The sequence below is a fragment of the Gorilla gorilla genome, chromosome 2 (assembly GCF_029281585.2).
Source record: "Gorilla gorilla gorilla isolate KB3781 chromosome 2, NHGRI_mGorGor1-v2.1_pri, whole genome shotgun sequence".
Taxonomy (NCBI): Eukaryota; Metazoa; Chordata; class Mammalia; order Primates; family Hominidae; genus Gorilla; species Gorilla gorilla.
In genome coordinates this window covers 12,121,799-12,138,007 of record NC_086017.1, presented here as the reverse complement: position 1 = coordinate 12,138,007, position 16,209 = coordinate 12,121,799, and the positions used below count along the sequence as shown (strand labels likewise).

The window sequence follows — 16,209 nt, the reverse complement described above, 5'->3', positions numbered from 1 at the left end:
GTTAATGTGGTGGTGGTTCAGGGACAGGGTGGTTCTCGCTATAGGCCTGAGGGCTGGTGAGCCAGGGTTTTGATGTCTAAGGAGGGACAGGAGACATAGTCTTCCAAGCACAGGGAGAATAAAACACAGATTCCCTAAATCCATGAAAAGAAGCTAGAAAAATGATGCAAATGGCCTCAACAAGAAGTGAGGAATTCTGTTGTCTTTGGACTCAATATGACCCCTGTAAGAAATTAAAACCTCACGGCTGGGCCAAGCGTAAGTGTATGATCTAATTTACTCTACTTATAAAATGCAAGAAGTTAACAAAAACTGATACGTGACCTTTTATATCCTAAAGACTCAATAAAAGCAAAAGCAGAACCACTCTTGGGGAATGCTGTCACAAAACAGAGTTCACAACATTCCCAAAGAAAGGAAATAGTTCACTAAGGTGGGCTCAAACTATAAAATTACAAACTCTATGTGGAAAGAAAAACTACCATGAAAAAATTCAGTTGGCACAGTAAAAGAAACATACAGTATAAGCACTAAAACTAATAAAAGATTAATGAACATGAGGAGAAATTAAGAGTATGTAAAAGTAATTACAAATAAAAGGGAACTGAATCCATGATAAAGCAAGAAAACATGACTTAAAAAAAAAGATAAAACCAAAAAGAGCTTCTAAAAATTAAAACAAGAAATCGAAATTAAAAAAAAAATGAACATTTGGAGTAGCCATGCAGTGCTTTTCATAAATATTACAGTTCTCCTTTGTTTCCAGGTGCATATTAAGATTGTATTTCCTGGCCGCGCATGGTGGCTCACGCTTGTAATTCCAGCACTTTGGGAGGCCGAGGTGGGTGGATCACCTGAGGTCAGGAGTTTGAGACCAGCCTGGCCAACATGGTGAAACCCTGTCTCTACTAGAAATACAAAAATTAGCTGGGTGTGATGATGGGCACCTGTAATCCCAGTTACTCGGGAGGCTGAGGCAGGAGAATCACTTGAACTCGGGAGGTGGAGGTCGCAGTGAGCTGAGATCGTGCCACTGCACTTCAGACTGGGCGACAGAGCGAGATTATGTCTCCAAAAAAAAAAAAAAAAAAAGATTGTATTTCCTTATAGCCTTTGGAGTCATCCATTGGCTTCTTTTGCTAGTGGAATATGAAGAACAATGACGTGTGTCAATTCTGGGAGGAAGCTTTCTGAGCCAGGTTATGATTCCACAGGTTCTCTTTGTTTTGCCTTCGCATTCCCAGATGGTGCCTCCATCAAGACAGAGCTCCCCTGTTAACTTTCATTGAGAATGTTGCATGAGAGAGAAATAAACTTTTCTTGTTTTAATCCATGACACTTGGGGCTGTTTGCTAATTCAGCATGAACTAGCCATCCTGATGACACAAAAGTTAAGTAGCAGAATAGACACTAATGAACAACAAATTTAAAAACTGAAGGACTCCAGAGGAATTTGCTTATAATGCAAAATGAAGACATAAAGAAAAAAGTGAAAGGCTAGCTAGGAGTTATGGATAGGAGAAATAAATGGTCCAAATATGTTTAAGAATGCAGAAAAGAGACAACAAAAATAATTTTAGAAATACCAACATTCACATAAATAATAAATGAGAATTTTCTACAACTGGAAAAAAGTGTGTCCTGAGGTTGGAAAACAGAACAGCGTAAGAGAAAAACTAAACAAAAATGCATACTTGGACTTATCATTGTGAAACTGCAGAACTCCAAATGTAAGAAATATCTTAAAAGTGAGCAGGAAAGAAAAAGACAGATCACATACATAAGCATATCAATTTGACTAACAGCAGACTTCATTATCTGTAGTAATAAAGGATAGAAAACAATACAACAATATCTTCATGGTATTGAGGGGAAAATACCATTAACTAAGAATTCCAATCCTAGCTTAACATTATTCAAAAATAACAGCAAAAGAAAAATATTTAGTGATACAAAAAAATTAGAGTTTACCATTAAAAGAAGCTACTAAAAATTTAATAGGAACTTTTGAGCAAAAGGAAGTGGGATGCTGGAAGCAATGATAAGAAATAAACTGGTCAGTATATAAGAAAATCTACGTAAGTTAAGCCCTGACTGTATTAAATATAATAATAATTACTAAGAGGAAGAAAAAGTTGAACTAAAATAATATGCATAGAAAAATAACTTGGAACTTTGAGTGATACAATTTGAGTTAAAGAATTTTAGGTTTTATTTGGGAACATTAAATTTGACTTTGCTAAGGTTAAAATTTGGTAGAGCACACTAAAAATTAAAACAGTGAAATGTCCGAAATAATAAGAAATTAATGGAATTAAGAAAATCAGTTAATTTAGAAGAAGGTGGAGAAACATTTAGAAACAAAAAACCTGACACAAAGTAAGGTGATGGAAAGAATGTTAAAAATATTTCAGGAATCAAAATAAGTGCAAAAAAATTCAATTCCCTTAGTAAAAAAGAAGGGGGGAAAATTCACACTGAAAAAATCCAACTACACGCTGCTGAAAGGAGATACACCTAAACTAAACATAAAGGTTGAAAACAAATTAGAAAGGAAATCTCAGGCAAATTTAATTTAAATGAAGTAATATTTTGTCAACAAGCATTATCAGGAATAAAAAGAGGATCATGCCATAATGGTCAAAGGATTAATTCGTCCAATTTATAGAAGCTCGGTGCCCACTCATCAGTAGCCTATCAGAGGGTCACACAATAAATTAGTTGTGGTGCAGAACTATAACCTCTGCTTCTCGATCATAATATTCTCTTCCTTTCCTTTACAGTACTTAGCACAATATGTATTTTTTCTACTTGTATGTTATCAGTCCTCCTATTAGACAGCAAACTCAAAATTCCAGAGGATATACATATATTATTTGGCACCATATCACCTGGTCCTCATACATGTTCTGGCATGTACTTAGTTTCCCAAAAATAGTTGTTGGGAGAACAAATGACACCCATGCTCCTGATATTCCGGCCATTCAACATAGCATAATCCTTTCCATTAACCATAAGGAAAAGCATAAAACATCACTTGGATCAAATGGAGCAATTCATATACATATTTTTCCATACTTAAGATTAAAAATTTCTGCTTAACATTACAGCTTATAAAATACTTCACAGAATAACACAATTATAACTTATATTTCCAGATTATAATTTTCATTTCAATTTCCAAAAACAAAGTTTTTTAAAAAGAATCTCTAAAATGTGTCTGAAAGGATAAAAAAATCATAAAAATGATAGACAATTGAATCACACATTTTCAGGCAATGGCTTATTTTCTTATTGGCAGCAGCTTAAATTGTATTCAGAAGCATATGCATGGAACATTTTAATATAAGGCCACAGGGATGTGTTCTCTTAGTTCTAACATCTCACTTACAGCATGTTAATACTCTTCTCTCAGCACAGGTAATGTTACCTCTGCTAGGGAAAGCTCTGTCAACTACCAAGAGAAACACAGAAAGAATAAAAATCATGTTTCTCTGTCAACTATTTCCCTGTTACATCAAAAGTCCCCCGGGGGCTGATTAAATTCATTAAGTGCTAACAGAAATTCTAGCCATTCTTTTCTTTCTGGCTAAGATGCCAGGAAGAGAAAAGCCAACCCTGGAACAGTTGAACTGCCAAAAATCTAACGTGATAGCCTAATATTTACAACCAAATAATACTAATTATAAAAGTATCAATTATGGAGGGTCTATTGCCTAACTGGAACCACAGTAGGTTCATGATATCTATTTTTCCTAAGCTAACAAAAGAGCTAATCAGTACCCTTATTTTACATTTTGAGAAATATGAGAGAGGCAGTCAGTAAAATATTTAGAATACAAACTCATTCCTGTCTGACCCCATCATTCAGAATCTCAGTATGAAACCATGAATCCTGATGTTTAAATTTTTTTCCTGGGCCAGGCACCGTGGCTCACGCTTGTAATCCCAGCACTTTGGGAGGCTGAAGCGGGTGGATCATGAGGTCACGAGTTTGAGAGCAGCCTGGCCAACATAGTGAAACCCCATCTCTACTAAAAATACAAAAATTAGCTGGGTGTGGTGGCAGACGCCTGTAATCCCAGCTATTCACGAGGCTGGGGCAGGAGAACTGCTTGAACACAGGAGGTAGAGGTTGCAGTGAGCCGAGATCACACCACTGCACTCCAGCCTGGGCAACAGAGCTAGATGCCATCTAAAAAAAAAAAAAAATTTGACCTGGCCTTTGGCCTTGGCAGTCAGGTCAGACAGGACTCTCAGGAAGGCAGTGCGTGTGGATTTGAATGACAATCTGCTCATTTTGTTATATCACTGATATAGTTTGGATGTTTGTCCACTCCACATGTCATGTTGAAATCTGACCCCTAGATGGGAGGTGGGGCCTAGTGCGAGGTGTTTGGGCCATGGCGGGAGGACTGTTCATGAATGACTTGGTGCCATTCCTTGGGTGATGAGTAAATTCCTGCTGTATTAGTTCATGCAAGAGCTGTTTGTTTTTAAAAGAGATTGGCCTCTCTCTTGCTCCCTCTCTGACCTGGTGGCATGCCTGCTGCCCCTTTGCCCTCTGTCATAATTGTAAATTTCCTGAGGCTGTCACCACACACAGATGCTGGTGCCATGCTTCTTGTACAGCTGGAAGAACCATGAGCCAAGTAAACCTCTTTCCTTGTAAATAACCCAGCCTCAAGTATTCCTTTTCAGCAATGCAAAAAGACTGAGAATGTCACCATAGCTATGTTACCAGTGGAGGGTCTTGACTATGAATTGTCCAGGTTCTTGGCATTTTGAACAAAGAATAGGACAAAACACACAAAGCAACAAAAGAATGAAGTAATGAAAGCACAAGTTTATTGAAATGAAAGTGTACTCCACATAGCGGGAGCAATCTTGAGCAAGTGGCTCAAGAGCACTGGTTACAGAATTTTCTGGGGTTTACCCTCTAGAGGTTTCCCATTGGTTGCTTAGTTACACTATGTAAATGAAGTAGTGACCCACGACCAGTCTCATTGGTTGCAGAGAGTGACCAATAAGAGACTGAAGTGAAGTTACAAAGTTACACCCTATGCAAACGTCTGATTGGTTGCAGGAGGGGGCAGATTAGAGGCTGAACTGAAGTTACAAAGTTACACATGAAGACTTGGCCCATGACCAGTGTGACTGGTTGCAGGAGAGAACCAAACAGAGGTACTTTCCATTTTTCATCGGCAATGCAGTACAAAGGGAGTAGCCTCTAATCCTTTTGTTAATTGGTTGTGGGGAGGTGGGTTTTCCTTTTGATTCAGTTGTAGGAAGTCAGTGCAAATTGCCCTTAGGTTTACCCTGCCTCCAGACCCTATTCTCCTGCCTCAGCTGAAGATGAAATTTTGTCTTCCTAAAACATATATTTCCTTATTACTTTATTGAGATGTAATTCACATACCACAAAATTCACCACTCACTGCACAATTTAGTGGTTTTTAGTGTATTCACAAGGTTTTACAGCCATCACTACTCTCTAATTCCAAAACATTTTCATCACCTCCAAAAAGAAATCCTAGCAGTCAGTCACTGCCCGCTTGCATCTCTCCTTAGTTTCTGGAGACTACTAATCTACTTTCTGTCTCTATAGTTTTGCCTATTCTAAGTATTTCTTATACATGTATATTAGTCCATTCTCATGCTGCTAAAATAGACATACCTGAGACTGAGTAATTTATAAACGAAAGAGGTTTAATTGACTCACACTTCAGCATGACTGGGGAGGCCTCAGGAAACTTAAAATCATGGTGGAAGGAGAAGCCAACAAAGTCCTTCTTCACATGGCAGCAGGAAGAATAGTGAGAGTGAAGTGAGGGGAAAGACCCTTCTAAAACTATCAGATCTCATGAGAACTCACTCACTGTTACAAGAACAGCATGAGGGTCACTGCCCCCTTTATTCATTTACCTCCCACCGGCTCAGTCCCATGACAGGTGGGGATTATGGGAACTACAAGATGAGATTTGGGTGGGGACACAGCCAAACCATATCAACATGGAATCATATAATATATGACCTTTGGTGTCAGGCTTGTTTTATTTATAATATTTTCAAGGTTTATCCCAGTTGTTGCATGTATCAGTACTTCATATTGCTAATGTACCCTAACAAAAGATGAAAATTTTTATACCAATCCAGAAAAAGAAGAATGTAACTGTCTTCTTCTATTTTCCCTATGAGTGCAGTTTAGACTAAATTTTCTAGCATTAATAAAGTAACCTAACATGACCCAAGCCTATGAAGAATATCACAGTCTCCATTTTACAGATGGGTAAAAAAAAGAGGTCAGAGAGATTATCTGTTCAAATATTAGATGCAGGAATTCAAGTACAGAGCTTTGAAAACAAAGCCAAAATTATTTTTACTTAGTTGGTGGATATATAATAAGAACACCTAAATGGCCCATTCAACCACTGACACTTCTTTGTTCAGACATTTAGAAGCAAAGCTAAGCCTCCACATTATATCAATCCATGTATCTTTGGGTAGCTAAGGATATTAAACTCAAGTGTCTACTGGGGCTAGATAGATAGCAAATGGCATGGTGTGACAAACTGGAGAGGGCATTGGAAGGCTGCTATTGTTCAGCTAAGCCCTCTTTGTCATCTGGAAATGCACTGTCCAGGATAGAAAGTTATTATGATTTCTTTTAGGAGAATTTAAACAATCATTTTATGTAAAATCTCCAAATTTTTAAGTGCTGGCAACAAGTTAAACTTTGTTTTTATTTTTGAAATTATTATGTTAAACAGAGCTATTATGTAAATCAAATTAACTGTTTTGGGGATATTCTGTCCCACAGACTATAACTTTTACAATCTGTGGTAGAGGAAGAAAGGCCAGGGTGGCACCAGAGGGTGCCTGGGCCCTCTTTGAGTAGAGTCCAAGGGGCATCATCAAAATGAGAGGAAACCTACCTCCTGCCTTTCAGTCCAAATTCTGGAAAGTTTCAACAACTTAAATTTTAAGAGAGGAATTAGAATAGGAAAGATGTCATTAAATCTTTCATTCTGTCCATGGATAGTTATGGAAGACATCATCTGTGCATGCACTGCTAGGTTCTTGGAATACCATGAAGAACAAGAAGATGCAATCCCTGGCTTCAGAAGTTCACAGTGGGAGGGTAAGATAATTAAGCTAGCAATTACAAGACAATGTGATTATCATATTGTTTACACTGATGTTGGCACAAGAGGGAAGCCTCACCCTAACAGGGATTTGAGTTCAGTATCTTCAGCTACACAAAGATATATGAATGAATAGGATCAAAGAAACCAGAGCAGTATTCATAAAGGAAATACATTTTCAAGTGGAATAAAAAGAGTTGATCAAAGATGGAAAGAAAGAATAGAATATTCCAAGGAGAAAGAACAGAATAAGTAAAAGCAAGGGAAAACACAGCACATCTAAACAAGCTTGAGGACACTCAGAATATTTTGGAATAATGTTGCTGCCTTAAGAAAGATGGTTCCTGCTGGAGGAGAGGACCTTGTGGAGCAGCTTGCACTGACCTGTGAGCTGCGCTCAGACCAAGGAGCATACCCAGTCAATACTGAAGAGTCTGTTCCAGATCAGAAGACCCAAGCACCTGATCCCATAGACTCATAGGAAATAATAAAGTTACTGTTTTTAGCCACTGAGTTTTGGGGTGGTTTGTTACAGAACAATAGCCAATTGGTTAAAAAACACCTTACTCAACCTTAGCTCATGAAAAATATCTGAAGAATCAAGTGAAATAAATTTCTGACACTCTCTCTCTCTCTCTCTCTCTCTCTCTCTCTCTCTATATATATATATATATATATATATATATATATATATAATTTATGACAAGGTCTTGCTCTGTCACCCAGGCTACAGTGCAGTGGTGCAATAACAACTCGTTGCAGCCTTGACCTCCCAGGCCCAAGTGATCCTTTCGCTTCAGCCTTCCCAGTAGTGGGACTACAGGCATGCACCACCATATCCGGCTAAATGTTCCTGTTTTTCATAGAGACAGGGTCTCACTGATGTCCAGGATTACTATTTTTTTTAACTGAGGGTGTTAAAAATCTGAGAATCAGAATTATATACTAATATTTTACCCAATGTTATCAAACCCTGTACTGAATAATTTTTATCTTGCTTGGGAGAAAGGCTGGCCATCAAGAGATAATTATTATATCATTAAAATAAACAGCATTTTATGTATACCAATGGAATGAGACCTTCCTCCACTCCATGTTATGATTATTTTCCCATAAATACCTTGTTAACAATAATTAACTTTAATTTCACTAGACTCTCTTTTTAGGCATACTGTTATGAGTGAATTAGATGTCCCTAAAAGATCTGTTGAAATCCTAATCTCCAAAATCTGTGAATGTGACTTTTTAAAAAGGATCTTTACAGATAAAAATCAAGTTAAGATGTGATCATATTAGATTAGCATGGGCCCTAATTCAATGACTGGTATCTTCCTAAGAAGAAGAATATTTGGACACACAAAGGGGAGACAGCCACTTGAACTGAAGATAGAGGCAGAGATTTGAGTGATGCATCTGAAGCCAAGGAACACCAAACATTGCCAGCAACCACCAGAAGCTAGAGGAAGCAAAGAGATTCCTCCTTAAGAGCCTTCAAAGAGAGAGCATGTTCCTGCTGAGAGTTTCATTTCAAACTTGTAGATTCCACAACTGTGAAAGAATACGTTTCCATTGTTTTAAGCCACCAGTTACTTTATTGGATCAGCATCAGGAAAGTAAAACATAACCATTTTACTGTTTTACATCTATATATTTTATTAAGGAAAAAATTTGCATACATTGTAGACAGTGAGTTACATTTCTCATGTTTTATCCCTTCAAAAGCTTCAACTTTTAAGATCTGAGTATTTATAGGACTGCGCTAACTTGATATTTGTGTTGGTTTGACTGCTAAAACATCCTCTCCTATGAAACCATTTGGCAAAAGTACAACAACTTTATTCCCAATATACACTTTCTATGATTACAAATTCTAAAATTTTTGAATTATCAAATTAATCTAAACTGCAGAAAACCTACCTTAAGTATCTTCTCCAGAAAGAAATGGAAATAGTCTCTATTTCTTAGTTTCAGGCTTTAATTTATGTAACTTCACTACTTTCATTAATTTCAACATTCATAAAAACATCAAAAACAATCTCATGCTATCACTCTGTAAGGGAAGGTTTTCAATGTTTCCATAGAAACTAAGGATGCTAATCAAGGTGAACTACACATAAGGAAAATCTTCCCTTGTGGGAAGCTTACCTTTTAGGGAAGCTCTTGAAGACACATGCTGTGGAGTTACTCTATGTCAGTGATTCCTAGAATAAAAAGAAAAAATTCACAAATAAATACATTTTTTCAAGCATAGATAGGCTTATGTATAGGTGATGCTTACCTGTAATCTTCCCAGTCTAAAATTAAATCAGATTGGATTAGGACAAACTAAAAATTAAATACATTTGGTATAGATTTCCAGCTTAATAGAATTGTGTAGATTAGGCTCCAGGATCCATTCTCCGCCTTGCCTCCCATGAGCTGAGTGACTTTTGAGAAGGCCATCACCACTCTATCTTTCCCTTGTTAGTATGATGGCTCTAGGAACCTGCAATATTTTATGGCATTCAGATTCAATAAAAGAGACAATTTCTTAAGAGGGCACATTAAAAGGATTTTAAAATAATAAAAATTGAGCAATAAATGGAGACGTCATCGTTTTTGTTAGGGATATGAATACATAAAATGAGGGTACCTAACAAAAACAAACACTCTTCACATAAATTGTACATTCTCTTAAAGCTACTGACTTAAACTTTAATTGTGAAATAATTTTTGCCTCAGAATATTTTTCCCTGAAGAACTAAATTTATTTTCCCTATAAATATATATATATAAATACACACACACTTAATTTTATGTAGAATAAAGGTATATATTTATGTTTTCATGTTTATTCATATGTGTATCCTCTAACCAAGTTTCTGCTATAGATCACTTCTTTGTAAAATAACTGTCTTATAGTTTTAATAACTGAAAATACAATTTTATGTAGATATACATAATATAGATTAGCTAATCAGAAATATCTTTAATCATACAATTCTACTCTGGCTTATTCTTAAATATAACATAATTGATTGGGATAAAAATGTTATAGTCTCTTGATTAGCCATAAATACATGATCTTTTCTTAAGTGTATGCCTTCTCTGGCTGAATTGCAAAATAATTCATCTCTATATTAAATACCTAACTACCTTTACTCTCAGGATAATATCGATAACAACCAGAAGGTAGAGACTAAACAGGTATTCTTCATATTGCTAATATATTCAGAAATGTAAAGTAATCCCTGACCTTTCTCATATACCCCCAAAACAAATAAAATTTCATAAATGATGACATGTGTAAGAAAATGTTTCCTATGGATTATGAAAAACTATATATTCACATTAATTCTGAATCACAGATATATCACCATCTGTTTGGTTTTAATATGGTCAGTTACCAGCTGTATATACATTAGTCAGCTATAAAAGTTTAGCATGTATCTAAACACCTATCTTTCTTACATTAAGGACAGCAACTGATGTAAAACTAAAGCTCTATTTACAGCTATTGGCACCATTTGCAACTCCAGCCTACCTATCAATAACAATTAAAATTATAATAATCCTACAGACATTGGTCAAAGTTTTTTGTTTTTTGAAATATTACTAAAAATTTGTCATATATATTTTCTCTTCTTCACAGAAAGAAGGTAGAGATTACATTTACCCTATCCAGTGGAATAATACTTGAAATGAAAACTTAATTTTATTCATTAAAATAATTATGTTGTTCTTGTTTGAGAACATAAGCTCCGGGATAAATTTCTTGGGATGGGATATTGGTTCAATTTATTACTAATCATGAGATCTTGAACAATTCTTTAATTGATATAATCCTCAATTCTATTTTTAAAGTGGGGACAATAACAGTATTCATCCTCAAAGGATTATTTCAATCCTCAAATTAATAATTAAATTACATAATGCAGACTAGCTATTCAGTTTAGCCACTAGATATAGTATCCACTAGCAGCAGTAACATTGGCAAGAGATTCTCATACATTATGGATAGTTTCATGCATGGTGACTGTATACACAAAAAGCAGTATCAGCACCACAAGAAAACATATGCTCCCAAATACTTGCCCATTATAGAAAACATTATTCAATTAACTCCTTTGATTTTTGTAATTGCGTCCAGAGGGAATCCTGGCCAAAAGAACTTATCTGTTGGGTGAACTAACATATCATGAATGCATTTATCAGGTCAGTTAGTTACCACGGAGCAAAGGGCAATGCCAAAGAGAATAGAAAGCAGGATGGAAAAGTAAGAAGAGTGAGGGGGAATATATGGGACTGACCCCAAGAAGGCCTCTGAAACAACATCTCCTTTGTAAAGAATGCATCCCACCTGTTGCTCCTGAAAAGACCAGCCCTATGTTCTACGTGATTCAGCCTAATAGGCTACAGCTATTGAGCCATCAATGAACACTTGACCCACATTAAGTCAACAAGATTCTCTCTCAGAGATTCTGAATTGCAACACTTGAGAGTTCGAGGCATGTAAAGTTGGAATTATTGTTAAAGAAGCCAGTCTTGAGAGAACCAGAAAAATAAGACTTTAGAGAAAACCAGAGTTAGGATTACATACATCCTTACTCCTGATCCACATGAGAAATGAAGAATTGAAAATAGGGTAAAAGGTGAGGGGCAGCCACATTTCCTGACTTCCTAAGTCAAGTCCCCATGAGGTTAGGTTTTACCTATAATTTTCTTATGCTTAGATGACTATCGTTTTGCCTGGCATATGGTTTCAACAACCCTTATTATGTGAGCTAGTTTAAGTTTCTGTATATTACAACTAAATGGTTACTAGTTAAGAAATCATAAGCCCACTGAAGCTAAGTTTTCTGTGAGTAATACAAAGTCCTGGCTTTGTGCCTGTAGAAATGAGGGAGACAAATAAGTGAGCAATGAATACAAATAAGTCACAATGCTAACAACCTACAAATTTGTAGGGAAATTCCATATATAAAAATTCCTGGCTCATGAATATGAATCATAATCAACTGTTCCTTTACTATCATAGACCGATTGCTTTTACATTGACATTAATTTTTTTTATTCAAAAAGTATTTACCAGGAGAAAAGAAACAGACCAAGGTTCCTGACCTCCTGGGATTTGCTGTCAAAATAAAATTACTACTCTACTCTGCCACCTCCCCCACCCAAATAAACAACAAACATCATCAAAATGTATCTAAAACAGTAAGAGAATATTACTTTTGAAATAATCCTTTTAACAAAACCATAACCTTTCAGGACCGTAATGGATCTTGTGCTCCAGTTACATTCAGCACATGTTTTTAGCATACCACTCATCACAAAATGTTTATCACTGTTCGGCTTACCCCAAAACACACATACCTTTTACTGTGGGAAAGTATGTACCTGTGTTGTCTTATTCTTCAGTTTGAAGGTGTACAGTCTAGTACAACCTGGTCTAAAACAGGTGCTCCTTAAATGTATGCTCAATGATTGAATGGATCCAACGTATAGTCTTAGTTACTATAAACTAAGGGTTACGCCAAAATAAGTTCCACTTCCACAGTGGATTTTCATAACTGATCTTAAAAGAAAATATCTAATGATGCCTCAGTTGATGTTGAGAAGTTGCTGATTATATAAGCAGGAATTATTTATTCACACCTCACTCGGAAAATGTTCAGTTGCTGTATTCTTGTTAGGGGAAAAAGTAGACATAGTTAAAACTTCCCATCTTAGGTTAGCCAGCATGAACAGAGATGATTCAAGTAGGTAGATATCCAATTTCATACCTTGAAAAAAGGTTAAAAAAAAAAAAACCCACAGAATTTTTTTCTGGGCCGCTTTTGTGCTGCTTTACAGGGGGAAAGAAACTGAATCTATTGCACTTGATTGGCTAATAGTCTCTCCCTAGAGGCGAACGCAAGGCAAGACCTTTCATTTTACCCACCTTCTTTAAGCTCAGCTTCCTTTCGAATAAAATGAGCCTAATGTATTCCTACCTTTAGCTGTTGTTTTGAGGCAAGAGTGAGGTAATCCATGAGAACACTGCCCAGTTCATACTATGCAGAAAATAAATGCTAGCTATCATTATAATCATTTTTTAATCATGAAAAATTCACTAAACTTTCCATGTTCAATCCATAACTTGTACCCGCTATCCTAAGTTAAAGTTTTTATTATAAACTAAATAAAATCACACGTGAAAATAGGCAGGAAATTAATACACAACCAGGTGAATAAATAGATGAATCTCCCTCTGCCCAGAAAGATTGGGTCGAATCTTTGAACAAATCAGCTGTTGTCAACATAAATGTACTCGCAATTTTACAACAAAGGAACCAGAAATCCATGAATGACTGCAGAGCTTCTCAGCTAATAGCAAATAGTTAGATGAAGCAGCTGGCAAGGCCTAGGTCACACAGGATGATTCTACCCTAGGGAACAAACAGTCCTGATCTAGACCCTTTCCAAATACCTCAAAACCAAAAGGTGTGGCGGTTATTTATTAAGAACAAAAACAACCCTTCCCAAGCGACAGGTAAGAGCATGAAAATAATTCTAATGAACAAGTTCAAAAACCCAGATGCGGCATCTCTAAAGCTTTCAATTCTCACAGACATAGCATATAACATTAGGAGGGACGAAAGAGTAGTCTCCTTACTTTGCCTGTTAGAGTCAGACCTGGATTTGTCTAACAATAAATGTGTGTGTGATCACCACTGATTACAAGTCTCTTATAATTGCGCTTAGTCACTCTGTACATTATGCCTTTAAATAATCAGTGGATAAAATATAGGTTCTAAAGTCATATTTGAGTCTAAGCTTTACCACGTATTTGCTGCATGAACTCAACCAAGTTATATAACCTCTTGTAGTTTGTTGTTATCATCTGTAAGACAGGGCCAAAATTATCTACCTAGAAAGGTTCTTCGAAAGATAAAATGGGCCAGGTGCCGTGGCTCATATCTGTAATCCCAGCAATTTGGGAGGCCGAAGGGGGCAGATCACTTGAGGTAAGAAGTTCAAGACCAGCCTGGCCAACATGATGAAACCCCATCTCTACTAAAAATACAAAAAATTAGCTACATGTGGTAGCGCACACCTGCAATCCCAGCTACTTGGGAGGTTGAGGCAGGAGAATTGCTTGAACCTGGGAGGCAGAGGTTGCAGTGAGCCAAGATCCTGCCACTGTACTCCACCCTGGGTGACAGAGCGAGACTCCATCTCAATAACAATAATAGATAAAATGAGACAAGCCAAACCAGTCTATAGCAGGTATTCAATTAATGATACTTGTTATTATTAACATTATTTGAATATCAAAGGATAGCATAAAGTGAGAGGTAAGAGTTACCATTTAACAACTGTCCGTATTCTTAAAGGCCATTGTATTTAATAGGCTTTTCCTTATATTTCTCCTGTTTTGCTTAACTTATTGATGGCATTTTCCATCACAGAATCAGCAGGTTATTTCTCATGGGTATCTACTTCCTTCACAGGTAGTTAAAACCCAACCTGAATTTTCTGTGGGAGGTAAAGGTCATGTAGATACTAAATTATCCATGTTTATTTTCAGAATTTCCATTAGCTTTGCTTGATATAATTTAGTATTAACATCAGGGTTATTAAACTAAGCAACAGATTACATGTAAATGCATTTTTCAGTCAGAATTGGGATGCATTTCTAATCGTGCTGTCTAGCTGCAAGCAAACAAATGGTCATTTGATTCTTTTATCATTTCATAATGAATACTATCAACCACAGAGATCACTAATGGGTTCCCTACCACACACTCAAAATAAACAAAATAGAAGATGATACATAACAGGCTTTAGAGTTATTAAGAGATGATCACGTCCTTGGGACTTTCGTTGGGTACAATAAGTAGCACCACTAGAATATGATTTTCTCTTGACAACAAGGGTCCCTACAGCTCTCACAAAGTGAGAAAAAAGTCATTCCCTTAGGGAAAATGTGTATTTATTTCACTGAACCATAAAGCTGACAATTTAAGCTAATGAACAGTGGCTCTCCCTGAGATGACAGTATTACCTAGTGTAGGAGGTTTCCTATCAAGGTGACACAGGCACCATCACCTTGAAGAATCTGCTTTGAAGAGCTTTTTTTCTGGAAGTCTAATTTCTGGTTCTTGACTACAAGATAAACAGTTCTGGAAGACACTTAAGAGCCTAGGGATCTATGAATCTAAGACAGGGAGGGGATTGAGAACAGCAGTGGGAATGGCTTATGCTGCTCATCAGTTGTAAGGCCAGAAACTTGAGATTCTGAGCTTCACAAGTTGTCTTGATGTAACATAATTAGGACAGCTCATTGGAGAGGATAGAGACAGATGCTCCAGTCTATAGAACATCCCAGAGTGAACAACCAGTGACATCAACATAGGAAACTGCAGTACATGGTTTAGAATTTGGAGATCAGGAGAAAGAAACAGTCATGAGCCTTTGACACTGCTCTCGAGGATAGGAAAAAGTCTTATTTTTATTTTAATTTTATTTTATTATTATACTTTAAGTTTTAGGGTACATGTGCACAATGTTCAGGTTAGTTACATATGTATACATGTGCCATGCCGGTGTGCTGCACCCATTAAGTCCTCATTTAGCATTAGGTATATCTCCTAATGCTATCCCTCCCCCCTCCCCCCACCCCACAACAGTCCCCAGAGTGTGATGTTCCCCTTCCTGTGTCCATGTGTTCTCATTGTTCAGTTCCCACCTGTGAGTGACAATATGCGGTGTTTGGTTTTTTGTTCTTGTGGTGTTTGGTTTTTTGTTCTTATATATAAAAGTCTTATATATAAGAGCTTTACTTGAGGATTTCAATCAGCAAGAAAACTCTTCTCACCTAATATTACTCAGAACAGTGGTATTTTCTGATCTCCCTAACTCAGAATAGACAGAAGTTACTCTTCTTAAGTCTCTGTTTCTAATCAAATGGCTGAATAAAAACTCTTCTCAGAGTTACTGGGGAAATTAAAGAAAAGACTAAGTTGAAAGCATCCTGTAAATATAAAAGACTTTATCTGTCAGCTATTAATATTATACTTATTTGGAGAGATTACTTACG

General features: G+C 36.5%; 1 protein-coding gene across 1 annotated transcript in view; it reads right to left on the bottom strand.

Moving 5' to 3' along the window:
• The window catches only part of CNTN4 (contactin 4), a 960,931-nt gene that overhangs the window by 710,621 nt on the left and 234,101 nt on the right, over positions 1-16,209 (bottom strand). The window contains exon 2 of the mRNA XM_019024764.4: positions 9,291-9,346. The gene's annotated coding sequence lies outside the window, so the exon portion shown is untranslated. The remainder of the gene's footprint in view (positions 1-9,290; positions 9,347-16,209) is intronic.